This window comes from Lutjanus erythropterus, chromosome 9 (genome assembly GCF_056507025.1).
Source record: "Lutjanus erythropterus isolate fLutEry1 chromosome 9, fLutEry1.hap2, whole genome shotgun sequence".
Taxonomy (NCBI): Eukaryota; Metazoa; Chordata; class Actinopteri; order Lutjaniformes; family Lutjanidae; genus Lutjanus; species Lutjanus erythropterus.
Genome location: NC_139325.1, coordinates 34,340,806 through 34,352,760, shown reverse-complemented (window position 1 = coordinate 34,352,760; position 11,955 = coordinate 34,340,806).

The following is an 11,955-nucleotide window of genomic DNA, read 5'->3' as shown; positions in this document are numbered from 1 at the left end:
ACAGGATGTGGCATTTTTTTTATTTTGTCAAACCCTCTGAGGCAATCTGGCAGTAACACTAACTACAGCGCCTGGAATTACTGGCTCATTTCAAGGTTTCTTGACTTGGATTGCAATGAACTCAGTTTATTAGGAGAGCCTAATAAACAGAAAAAGTCCAATTAGGCATCACAGCACTCAGTTTGAACTTAATGCAATAAATATATTGGCAAATTTTGGAGAACATACGACGTATTTTAACAAAATAATGTTGTAGAGACGTCTCTTTTACTGCAAAGAGAAATCATTCAGCAGGAAGCAAAGAGGGGTTTGTGGTGGTCTCAGATTTGGAGAGATTTGAGAAGATAAAAGACAAAGAGTTGAGAGAGCTGAGAGTAGGCGGCCTGTGGTGGGTTTTACATGAGAAGAAACAGACAAATGTTAGAGGGAAGAGACAAGAGAGCGTACGCTGCGTTGTGGTGGGCCTTGATTTAGTTAAGGTGCAGATTCTTATCCCAATCCTCCCCCCCCTGCCTCTCACACCCCCTCTCTTCCTCCCCTGTTCCACGAAAGACGGATCTCTCCACGCTTAAAAAGAGAAAAAAAGAGAGACCACAGCACCAGCAGCACACCTAGACTGTGGTTTAAGGTAGATGTTTCTCTCCCTGCCTCACTCCCTTATCTCTCCCCTTTCTCTCTCTACAGTGTGTGTACAGTAAGTCATGATTGAACACACACAAAAAAATCTTTTCTTCTTTTTCTTTTATCGCTGCTTTTATTTATTATTGATTCGACCCTTTAAAAGAAAAGATAGGGGTTATGTATCAGATCTATTTTTAAATTAAACCCCAAAGATCAAAATCAAATGATAAATAATCAATGCATTTTCAAATTTGATTAAAGGATTGTGGGTGTAGACACACAGAGAGCAGTCGAGTTCCCACGATAAAGATAAAGCTGTTGGATCTTATAACTCTGAGTCAAGCTGAAGGCCAGAAATGAGCACAAGAGATTAAGACAGAAGATTATTTGTTGAGATTGAGATCATAAATGTTTATTATGCTTTCTGCCTCCAGATTTAATGCATTAAACTGTATAAATATGTGAGGAGACACAATGACTGTTGGCTTTTTTTGCACCTTAACTAAAATTACAAGAACCACCTAAATGATATGCAAGTTAATACAAACAGGAAAATAATAGCGCCGAGTCCAGTAGGAGTTAAGTTTGCAAGATGATTTAGATCATCTTACTCTATTCTTGCATATATAATGCACAGTGCACAACCATAAAGGATTGTATTGGTTTTGAAAAAGGAAAATTAAAGTTTGCACACTAGACAATGCTTGCGAGAACATTTATTACCACACAATGTGAGACGTCTCAGATGCAAACCCTTCTTCAGACATGAATTAATTCAGAGACAAACCTTACACTCACCTGTCCAAGGGATCACCTGACAAGTCGTGATTATACTTAAAAAAAAACAAAAAACTTTTTGTTTGTGTTCGAATTAGTTTCATGTCTGAAGAAGGGCTTGCATACAGCATCATACAGCCATATATTAACAAATGTCATGTTGTGTGAACTCTTACTTTTCCTTTTGGGATGTGCACACTTTTATAAACTTTTTATACTACTTTATGACAAATATTTTTGTGGTTTAAAAATATCTGATGATGAAATGTATTATATTGTACAAATAGTTGTGTAAACACGACAACTGTTTGCTTCTTTTGGAGTATTTCATCTCAACTAAAATACAAGAACTACCAAAACAATATAAGCTAATACAAATAGGAAAATAATAGGTTTGAGTCGAACATGAGTTACATTTGCATGACATTTAAATAATTTGTTGAACTAATTAAGTTGTATTTTTTCATCTTAATCGATTGAACGATCACTTTGTAATAAAAAAAAATGCATGAAAGGCTGCATGCACAAGACCGGCCGGATGCAACCCATGGACACTGTGTTTTTTTTTAACCACAAAAATATTTGTCAAAACTAGCATCAAAAGTGTAGAAAAGCATGCACATCCAAACATGACAAATAAGGAAAAATAGAGCTTTGACACTAAAAAACACAGGTCATGTGTTTGCAAATGATAAACCACAAAATACAGAGGGGTTTTATTTACATTTATAATCACATGACCTGTCAGATGACCCCTTGGACGGTACTTGTAAGGTGTGTCTGAAGCTGTGTTCATGGGAGCATTATATAGCGTGCAACCTTTATTTATTTATTTATTTTTTTTTACATGTGCTTCTGTCAGGCACCCAGTTCTCATCATGTTTGGATGTGCATGCTTTTGTAAACTTTTTGTATCAGTTTTTCCAGTATAACAACACCAATATTTGAGCACACTGTGGTCTGGCGGTTTAATCACCAACCATAGGTGCAGTTTCCCCCTTGTGGGTGTCTAGTAGGTGAACTGTCTTTTCTCTTTTTCAGAACCTATACAAGCCTTTATGGATATGGATATATGGATTGTTGCAAAGTATTGTTTTAAATAGTTAAGAGGGAAAAATACACCAACGGAAGTTAATTAGTTCAATGAATTATCGAAGTGTTTTGAAACTGTAACTTCATGTCGAACTCAAACCTCGTTATTTTCCTGTTTAAATTACTATTTTGATCATTTTTACTGAAGGTGAAAAACTCCAAAAGAAGCCAAAAAACATTGTTTCTACTCAACTATTTATCCAGTATATAATGCAGAACACCTGATAGACATTAATAAGCAGTGTTCTCCATTGATTTTGATGTACGATTCTTTCATCTCAACGTCAAATAAAATCTTGACAGATAATTCTCTATGAACACGATGTCCTCGGGTTGGAGGACCTTTGTCACATATAATTTTTCATCTCTCTCTTCCCTCGTCTCCTGTCATCTTTCTACTTTCAGCCATTTAATAAATGCTCAAAATGTCACAAAAAAAAAAAAAAACTTTCAAGAACTCTTTTCATCTCACTATTAGAGGCATAAACTGCTCACGGTGACGCACGATGTCCGGGTTCATCGTAACTTTTTTTTTTTTCCACATGGTTGGGAAAGAGGGTCAGAAATCTACACGTCCCTGCACAGATGTGTTTGTCTCCCAGCAGTTATCAGTTAACAACACAGACTTAAATTATTTGTCGTGTTAAATTTTGGGCTTGTCAAAAAATAGCGAAAGACAGGGTGATGTCTTTAAATGTCTTGTTTTGTCGGCTCAAATCCCAAAGATGTTTAGTTCAATCTTTTACGAGTTAGCCGTTGCTGGATCTACGAGCCCGTGATGGCGTTTTACTTGCCCCGGACAAGCGGGCGGTCCTTAATGTAGAGCCCTGAAAATCCTGCAAAAATGAGTTATAGCCCTCTACGTAAAAGTATCAGGATAAATATTTCAAATTTATTAACATCAAAAGGGCTTTTTATCAACACACTGATAAAGTTACGCTCATCGTGGCTTTAAAATGTTATTATCATGTGTTTTTGGGCCTACTGACACGATGAATATGCAGAAGTTAAGGTACCTGGTTTACAAGTACAAAAAAATATATATGTATATGTTTGGTTTGCTACATAACTCATCGTTCACACTGACAAACCAGGCAGTCAGTTTCCCGAAGAAAAGCAACATAAAACATTTAAATCTGAGCGTCAGTGAGAAACATCTCAAAGCAGATGGTTTATGTGTGTTTCCAGTGTATCTATAAAAGATCAAGGACTGCAGAGATGTGAATATGCTCCATATTTCTAACCTGCCCATTGAAGATTTTTGTTTTAAAAAATAAAAGTTGTATTATTTATCGCGACTGAGATCAGAGTTTGTAGGAATGTGAGTGAAAGCGGGGAGGCCGGAGACAGAGAGAAATTGATGATAAACAGACGTTCAAAGTGACGACACCTGTGGAGCTCTAACCCAGAAAACTGAAGACGATCGTATCTGCAGCCAGGATGGAGCTTCGACAACAAGCAGCAGAGATGGAGGGAGGGAGGGGGGGGGGGGGGGTGAAGGAGGGGAGGAGGGCGAACAGAGAAAGAAAAAGGATTAGAGTATAATTTACTGTCTGGAATGTATTTAAATTATAATTTTGGGGGCTGAATTATGAAATCTGACTTAATGAACTGAGGTTTATGCAGTTTAAGCTGGAAACAAAACTGCTGGACCACTTTCGTTCTCCACAGAAAAGCAGAATTAGAGTTATCGGAGTTATATTTGCAACATGTCGCCGGTTCCTGAAACGTCGACCACTGACACACAAATTAACATTAATGGCATCTCAACATGTTTTTGCTCAGTTTGTCGTTCACACTTTGCACAGAAACTACGATGCTGACAATTACTTGCACATCTGCACATCTGTATTTGTACTATTTATTCTATTTGCATTATAATTAATTAATCGTCACAGTTCTTCTCTTTCTTCGGTTCTTTATCTTTACAGTTCTTGTTAGTTTTTTTATTCTTATCTGTGCCTTGTTATTCCCTCGTGACCTCTCCCGTTTCACTTGTAAATATTTTAAATTCTTACTGTTTTTAAAAAATATTTTGTTACTTTATTTTAACTCGTCTGAGTACGTGTCTGTTTACACTGGGAGGTCTGAGAGAAATGGTACGTGTCCTGTACGTGTGACAGAACTGACAACAAATCTGAAATTGACTCTGACTTTTATATTGTATTTAAAGGTTCGTGTAAAATAAATGCACTAATATAAACACTTAAAAATGTCCTCAGAAATTAATTTTACCTTTATAATTAATAAATTGTGTGTTAAGCGATTTTGTACTGGTTACACGCGCTTAACTAGTTATTAATTCAAACAAAGCATGAACCAAGAAATACAACAAATACAACCAAAAGTGTCAAAATTATCTGACAGTTTTATACAAATCTGTTTTAATATTTGTTGTTGATGAATTATATCTTTTAGTACTTATTTTAAAGGTTAGTACGTGCTTTTGATTTATATATTTTGTCTTGCAGCTTTAATTATAAGAATATATAATAATATATTTAGAATATATAACTCACTATGATATTCGTCCCCGCTGGGCCTGCTGAGATTATACAGATTTATTATTAAAAGTTAACATCAGATATTAGAAAACATTTGCAGTTTGTTGTATTCAGCAGTAAATGTTTATATATATTGAAGTATGTGGATGTTTAGTTCAAATTAAAGACAAATTACAGTATACTTACAGCTGCTGTGGAGTGTCCCTCTGTGATGTGCAGTCGGGTGGAAATGCTGAATTTTGATCAAACAGACCGTCTTCTTCAGTGTCGTTGCACCTCCCTCGCCGACGATTGGCCTGCAGACAAAGCACACAGTCGTCGATCAAACCCAAAAATCACAATAATGACCTCTGATTGGTTGTCACGCAGGAGGAGGGCAGCATCTCATCCCTGTGTTTTATTTGTTTTTTTCCACAGTCTTTAAACAGTTTGAACTAATTGCCAGTTAATGTGTTGTTTAGGACAAAAACTGTATTATAACATCAGATAAAAACACAAAAGAACTGGGCAGTGTAATGTTTTCCATGTTTGTTTAATCAGTAAATTCTCATATACTCATGATTTTCTTTCTTCCTTTTTTATTTTTTTTAATCTGCCCAACACATAAACAACTGATCTGAACTGAATAAAATTGTTATTTGAGCTGCTGCCTGATAACAGAAGTGGCAAACTTGTGACGGCTCTCGCTGGACTCATTATCTATCTTTAGCACGTTCTGAACAGAACACGGGCGGCTCACGGCGTAATTTATTGTAATTGCTCGGTTGATTTTCCCCCGGTCATTTAATTGTACTGATTTAGATACATAATTAGTGTGTCAGAATTCAAACGGTGAACTGCTGGACCAATCTTCACTAAAGCAGCTGATTAATGCAAATTTTAAAAAAAAATGCAACGTTTCCTTTAAAGAAACGGTCAGATAACGTCCGTATAGGTGGAAAAGAAATTGTTTGGAGAGACGGCTGGATAGACAGACGTGAGTTTAATATACGGACGGTGTGACAAATATAAAAGTAGACTTTAAATCTTGAACGGGCAACTCACTTAATCCTCGTCTCTGTGAGATCACATCCTTACAGCTCCAACACTGGTGCACGCTCTGACCCACCATCACTCCAAACTTAATATTTCATGAAAACGTCTTCACTAAATCACATTAACAATCTTCAGATGTCGTTCAGGAAAGACGACATCTGGGACAAATGTCTGTGCACATCAGAGTACTGTGAAGTCTTAAAGTTCACAACATGATAAATGGATGTTAAAATTGTAAGAAGGGCAACGTGTCTCTCATCTGACAAACAAAAAGACGTTGTTGACCAAGAAAGTTGATCTTTCTGGTCAAAATAGTTGTGTTTAAATGCTCCTACATACAAAAAAATCAAGCAAATAAACTCACATATTAGTAAAAAATGTCATCAGAAATTTCTCCTTGAGTTACTTTAAAGTTCTATAATTAACTTTTTTCCTTTGCTGCTTGTTATGGCGCTCGATTGATGAAATGTCACACTGAAATGTTCAAATCCAAGACACGTTCTTTTGGCCACACCAAACTTTATGTGCATAATTTTACAATAATTTCCTTGTAATTCAGCATGTTGTGTTTGAATCTTTACTCGTGAAAACAATTCGGCTGGAGTTTAAATAAAGGTCTGGGGTTTTAACAAAATTATCATCCGCACGACAACTTGCACGATAACCTAACCCGCCAAACGAGAAGAACACTTTTCACTACATGTTTTAATCTAATCTACGTTAATTCCTGTTTTCTGTTCCGATTAACGACAATTTAGTTATTAATGAAAAAACACAAGCCGATCAGAATTAACCAAGCGAACGAGAAAACAAACCTGTAAACGGACTTTAATCCTACGGACTGAGGTGTAGTTTTTGTCGCAGGTTGTTTATTCTCTCTCTGTGAACTCGTTTGTTCCTCAGTGACTTCATATCATTGTTTTCTGTTTCTGTTTTAATTTGTGCTTTTTAAGAATACCAGTGTATTTGGACTGAGAACAGCCTGCATCAGATCCAGTCAAAAACACCCGGTTCCACCTATTCAGTTTTAATTGATGCGACTGTTTATTGATTGAGTTCATGTTTTGCACAGTATGCAATAACTTTCTAACTTTCTAACAAACTTTCCTAAAATACTAATACTAAAGTTGTTCTGAAAAGAAAAAATGTGTTGTTTCTTACAGTTTATTCGTCAGCCGTCCTTGTTTGTTAAATATGTTGGTAGGATGCAGGTTAATCTCTGTGATAACCAACATTTTTAAATAAATTATACTAACTAACTGATATAACTAAATATAGTCTTCTCTTGTAGTGCTGCTTTTGGTGAACCCCAAACCATGAACCCACTGAGGAATCAATATTTCTTTGTTTTTCGTGACAAAGATTAGCTTTTGTAGCGCTTCACTGTTCTCCCAGAAATTATGTTTGTATATTCATAAATCGTTTTCATAATTATGCAGTAATTCCTGCCTGAATGATGTTCACAGACGACAACAGATTTATGTAACACGCTGGATTTGTGAGGAGGTGGTTTGGGTGGTTGGCGCCCGTACAGAGTGCAGGATTTTACCACCACAGTCCGGGTTTTGTGTCCATTCGCCTGCAATTAAAGCTCTTTGGTTACGGTAAGGAAATATTGTGATTATGGGTACGTTTACACAATAAATGCACTTTAGTTAAGGTATGGAAATATTGTGATTATGGGTAAGTTTAGGCAAGAAAAGCACTTAGGTTTAGGGAAAGATCTGTTAAATATTGATTAAAAAAAACATCTCCTTTCTCCAGCCAATGCTGATGTTTGAATAATGCTGTAGTCACAATTTGCAAAATAGTCTTTGTGGCAGAAAACAAATGAAATACTTTGTTAGTGAAGCTCGGTACCAACACTTTTGTGAGCTGCCACACATGTAAATTAAAACCATTTTATCATTATGTTGATAAAACACATTTACATTTTCATCAAAACTTAGTTGCTGTTGCAGATTAGCTGTGTAGACGGGGCCGCAGTCAGTCCTCCGGGGTAAAATACAGATTACACTCTGCATGACACGGGGATACGTGTGATACTTATTGGGTAAATGTACACCTGTGCGTGAGTCAAACATCTGCTTGTTCTTATCTCCACTGATAACCTGCTGTAGAGACGCGTCTGCACTCAAAACAACAGAAATATAACACCTGTGCCTCTAAGTTTGTTCTCAAACAGCTTATTGTGATCCTTACTGAAGAAATACACACAACCGTTACAACATCGCTTTACAACGGCACTGATGTGATGCTATTACAGAGGTTAATATGGAGACATTTTTACTTTTCAACCCAATAGCAAGTTTTGACAGTTTCTGCAAAGGTAAATGAAACTGTAATTGGAGCCGGAGTCGGCAAAAGTTTGTTCTGTTTTGTTTGTTTTCAGCCAACCATGATAACTGCTTAGAAATCTGCTCATTAATACTAAAAACCACAGAGGAAAGTTTGCAAAATAAGGCACTTTTGTTGGATTTCAGGCTTCAGTGGTTCAGAAGTAGATAGAACAAACTGTGTAAAGTACAGATAGTTTTGAGGGTGTGAACGTCTAAGGCTCATTTGAGGATATTTTTTTTCTTGTACGACATTGAAAAATTAGCTTTTAGGCGCCGTGACAAAACAGAAATTCCTCCTCCAACAATAAAGAAGTGATCTGTCGACGGTGCCATCTCGTCCCAGGTCAAATAATGACAGCTACAGGGATCAGTTAAGGGACTCGAGCTGCAGAAACACGCTGCCGAAGTGGTTTAGAGACACGAACCACAACAAGGACAAAACAAACATGTCGCACACGTCTCATGTGTCTCTCTGAGGTTTGTCTGCCTGCCTCTGTACTGCCTTCATGAAGGGCTCACACCTGCTTCTGTTCCCTCTGAGCTCAAAATGAAACAAGCCTTTTGTTTGCTCCTTTAGAATAAACCCTTCAAGTTACAGCACACTGTATATACAGTCACTTAGTGTAAAAAATCACACAGGAATCAACTAAACTTTTCTCATTATCTTAAAGGATCAATATGAGTGAGTTCTCCAGTCCAGATAGCGAGTTGGTTAACAGTTTGAAACCCTATTTATTATAAGATTTATGGTCGAAATGAGTTGTTTCCTCTCCTCTTCAGACTGAGGAGGCTCAGGCAGGCTGCAGCAGCGCAAGACGAGCTCAACACTGCAATTTGACAAAAAATAAAAAAACGACGACGAGTCCTCCACTGTAAGTTGATCAGCTGTTTATAACTGTCGTTCGTAAAGTTAAGCCCGTTATCCTGAAAACAAAAGCCCGCTGCTCTGAAAATACACACCCTGGAGTTCAGTGACTGTCTGCCAAACTCCATTAACATATTACTCAGTTTAACCGTTAATAAACATCTACTCCCTCTAAAATATTATTAATAATTTCTGATGACTCATAGACAGACACCCACTCCTTCAGTGAACATTCGGCATTAATTTGAACTCTAATTAACCTGAAACAAGTAAACAAAACACAAGTTATAGACCAGAATAGAAACTTCAACGTACAGCGAGTGCTTCAACTGACTGTCTCTAGTGACATATCATAGTCATTTTATGATTTATTACAGTAAATATATTACATATTTCTCCTTTAATGTAAATATACAAGTTCTATTTATTCAAGTTAAACTTTACAGTCAGAACACTTAAACTTCATGAAGTCTTTTGACTTGAAACCGTGAGCTGAATGAAAGTTCTGTAGTTCAATCAACTCATTAGACGAAGCTTCTAAAGAAACACGATTAGCAGATTAGCAGACTTCCCAGCATGCTTTGTTTGAGAGTTAAAACCTTCCTGAGATCCTCCTCAGGGGTGGAAGCAACCGATTACAAATCCTCAACTATAATTACGAAGTTGTTTGGGGTAGATTTTCAAGTCTGTACTTTTACTGTTACTGAAGTATGCATTACACCATGTAATCTACTTAGTTACCTTTAAAATCATAATTGAGTACTGAGTATCATTTGAATTAATATCCAAAACTTTCATCTAAGTTTTCACAGCCAATCAGGTGATCTGAACACTGTTTGGAGTGAGGATGTTAATCATTAATCATTAATTGATTAACCGCCATTAAGAATTTAACCAGATAAAAAATATATTCATGGATTTTTAATCAATAGTCTAGAAATGGCAGCAACTGCTCCTCATTTGACATTGTTTCCTCTGGCGGAGACGTTTGTAGGATGAGGAAACTTAAACTTAAAATCACAACAAAAAAAAAAACTCAGAAAACAACTGAAAATGAAAAACTGAAAAAAAAAATATAAAGAATGATCAATCAACTATGAAATGCCCGAAATTTAGACATGTGACAGTAAATATTAAACATCAACGGTTAAAAAGTAACTAATACTCTGAGTAATTTTTGTGGCGCATACTTTGTATTTTTCTGACACCAGTACTTTTAATTGCAATTGGATAATACTGTAGTAATGTAACAGTACTTGTACTTGATCCTTCTATTAATAGTAGAAGAAAACACAAGTTGAAAACTTGCTGCGTGTTTCTACGTCGAACTTCAAACCATCAGCAGTTTATTGTCTTTGTGTCGATTCTGGAACAAAGTGGCTTCAGCAGGAGTCAAATTCTTTCTGTGAAATGAAGAACTGACTCTTCAAACTGAGAAAATGTAAAAGGAAATCAAACTTATTTGTAATGTTTGTCTGTGCGACTGAACACTTGTTGATTCAACTTAATATCTTAAGCTCACTGAACAGTTTTCTAAAATACAACTGAATTAATATTCAGTTAAGTTGACAACAAAGTTTATTTGTTTTGAATTGTTGCAAAACCTCAACTTGTTGAGTCAACTTAAAATCTTAAGGCACAAACTTTTTAAAATGAAAACAAAGATGTTTCTCACTCTGTAGAGACTTAAAGCGTGAATAAATATCTTCTTGAAGAACATGTGGATGTAAATCTGCCACTGAGAATAAATTTGCTGTTTTCTCTCTCAGGGATTACATCGTGTCTGTTTTCAAGCTGTGATTTTGGTGGAAAACACCTGAAACGAGGACTCCCTCATTAGTCACACACCTAACGAGGGAGTGTGTACCACACTGTGTCATTACTGAAAGAGAAAAAGACTAAAAGTGTGGGCCACAAGCAAGAAGGAAGGGTGATTCACTTTTCTCATATACATGTCTTGTTTCCTCATCCTCCATTCTCTCCTACAGAGGGTTTCCCTCAACCGTGCGATCTCTATTATCTGTCTCTGGCTGTTTTATTTGCATGTGTTTTATAACCATTTTGATTTAGACAAACTGTGCGTGAGGTAGACAAAAACGCCGGAGGATGTCTGCAGCCCTCTGCGTAGACGGGAAGGTACCGAGTTTGTACTGTACGTGTTAGTGTCTGTGACTTTTCTGATCTTTCAGAAATAAACAAAATGTCAGTGGAAAAGAGGTTTGCGAATCAGAAACAAGTGACATTCAGTGTTCAATGACTGAAAAAAAAAAAAAAGTTACGAGGGGAACTTCATTCAAGCTTCTTTGAAACCTCAGAGTTGTGAAACAGTAAAGTTGTTTCTCCCACTCACCACTTCACCTTCATCATTCATACACATCACTGGTGAAGTTATTTTTGTGTGTTACTGTATCGTTTGTCGGCTGCCGCGTGATCATTTCATCAGAATGGAAAAAACAGATTCTTCTGTTTCTAGTTTTTTTCCAGTTAGCTTAGATTTTAAAAACAGACAGGGCTGGAATTTAAACTGTAAATGTCAAGTCATGTTTGTGTGTTATTCCTAAGAACTGCAAAATATGCAAAATTATTTTTGTCATATAGGAAAAATGCATCATGGCTTACGAAGATAAAGTTCGCTCTTACTGTAATGTTTTCATTAACATAAAGCTGGTGTGCTGAGTTAAACGCTGACGCTGGTCAGACCATGGAAAAACTGCAGCGCCTA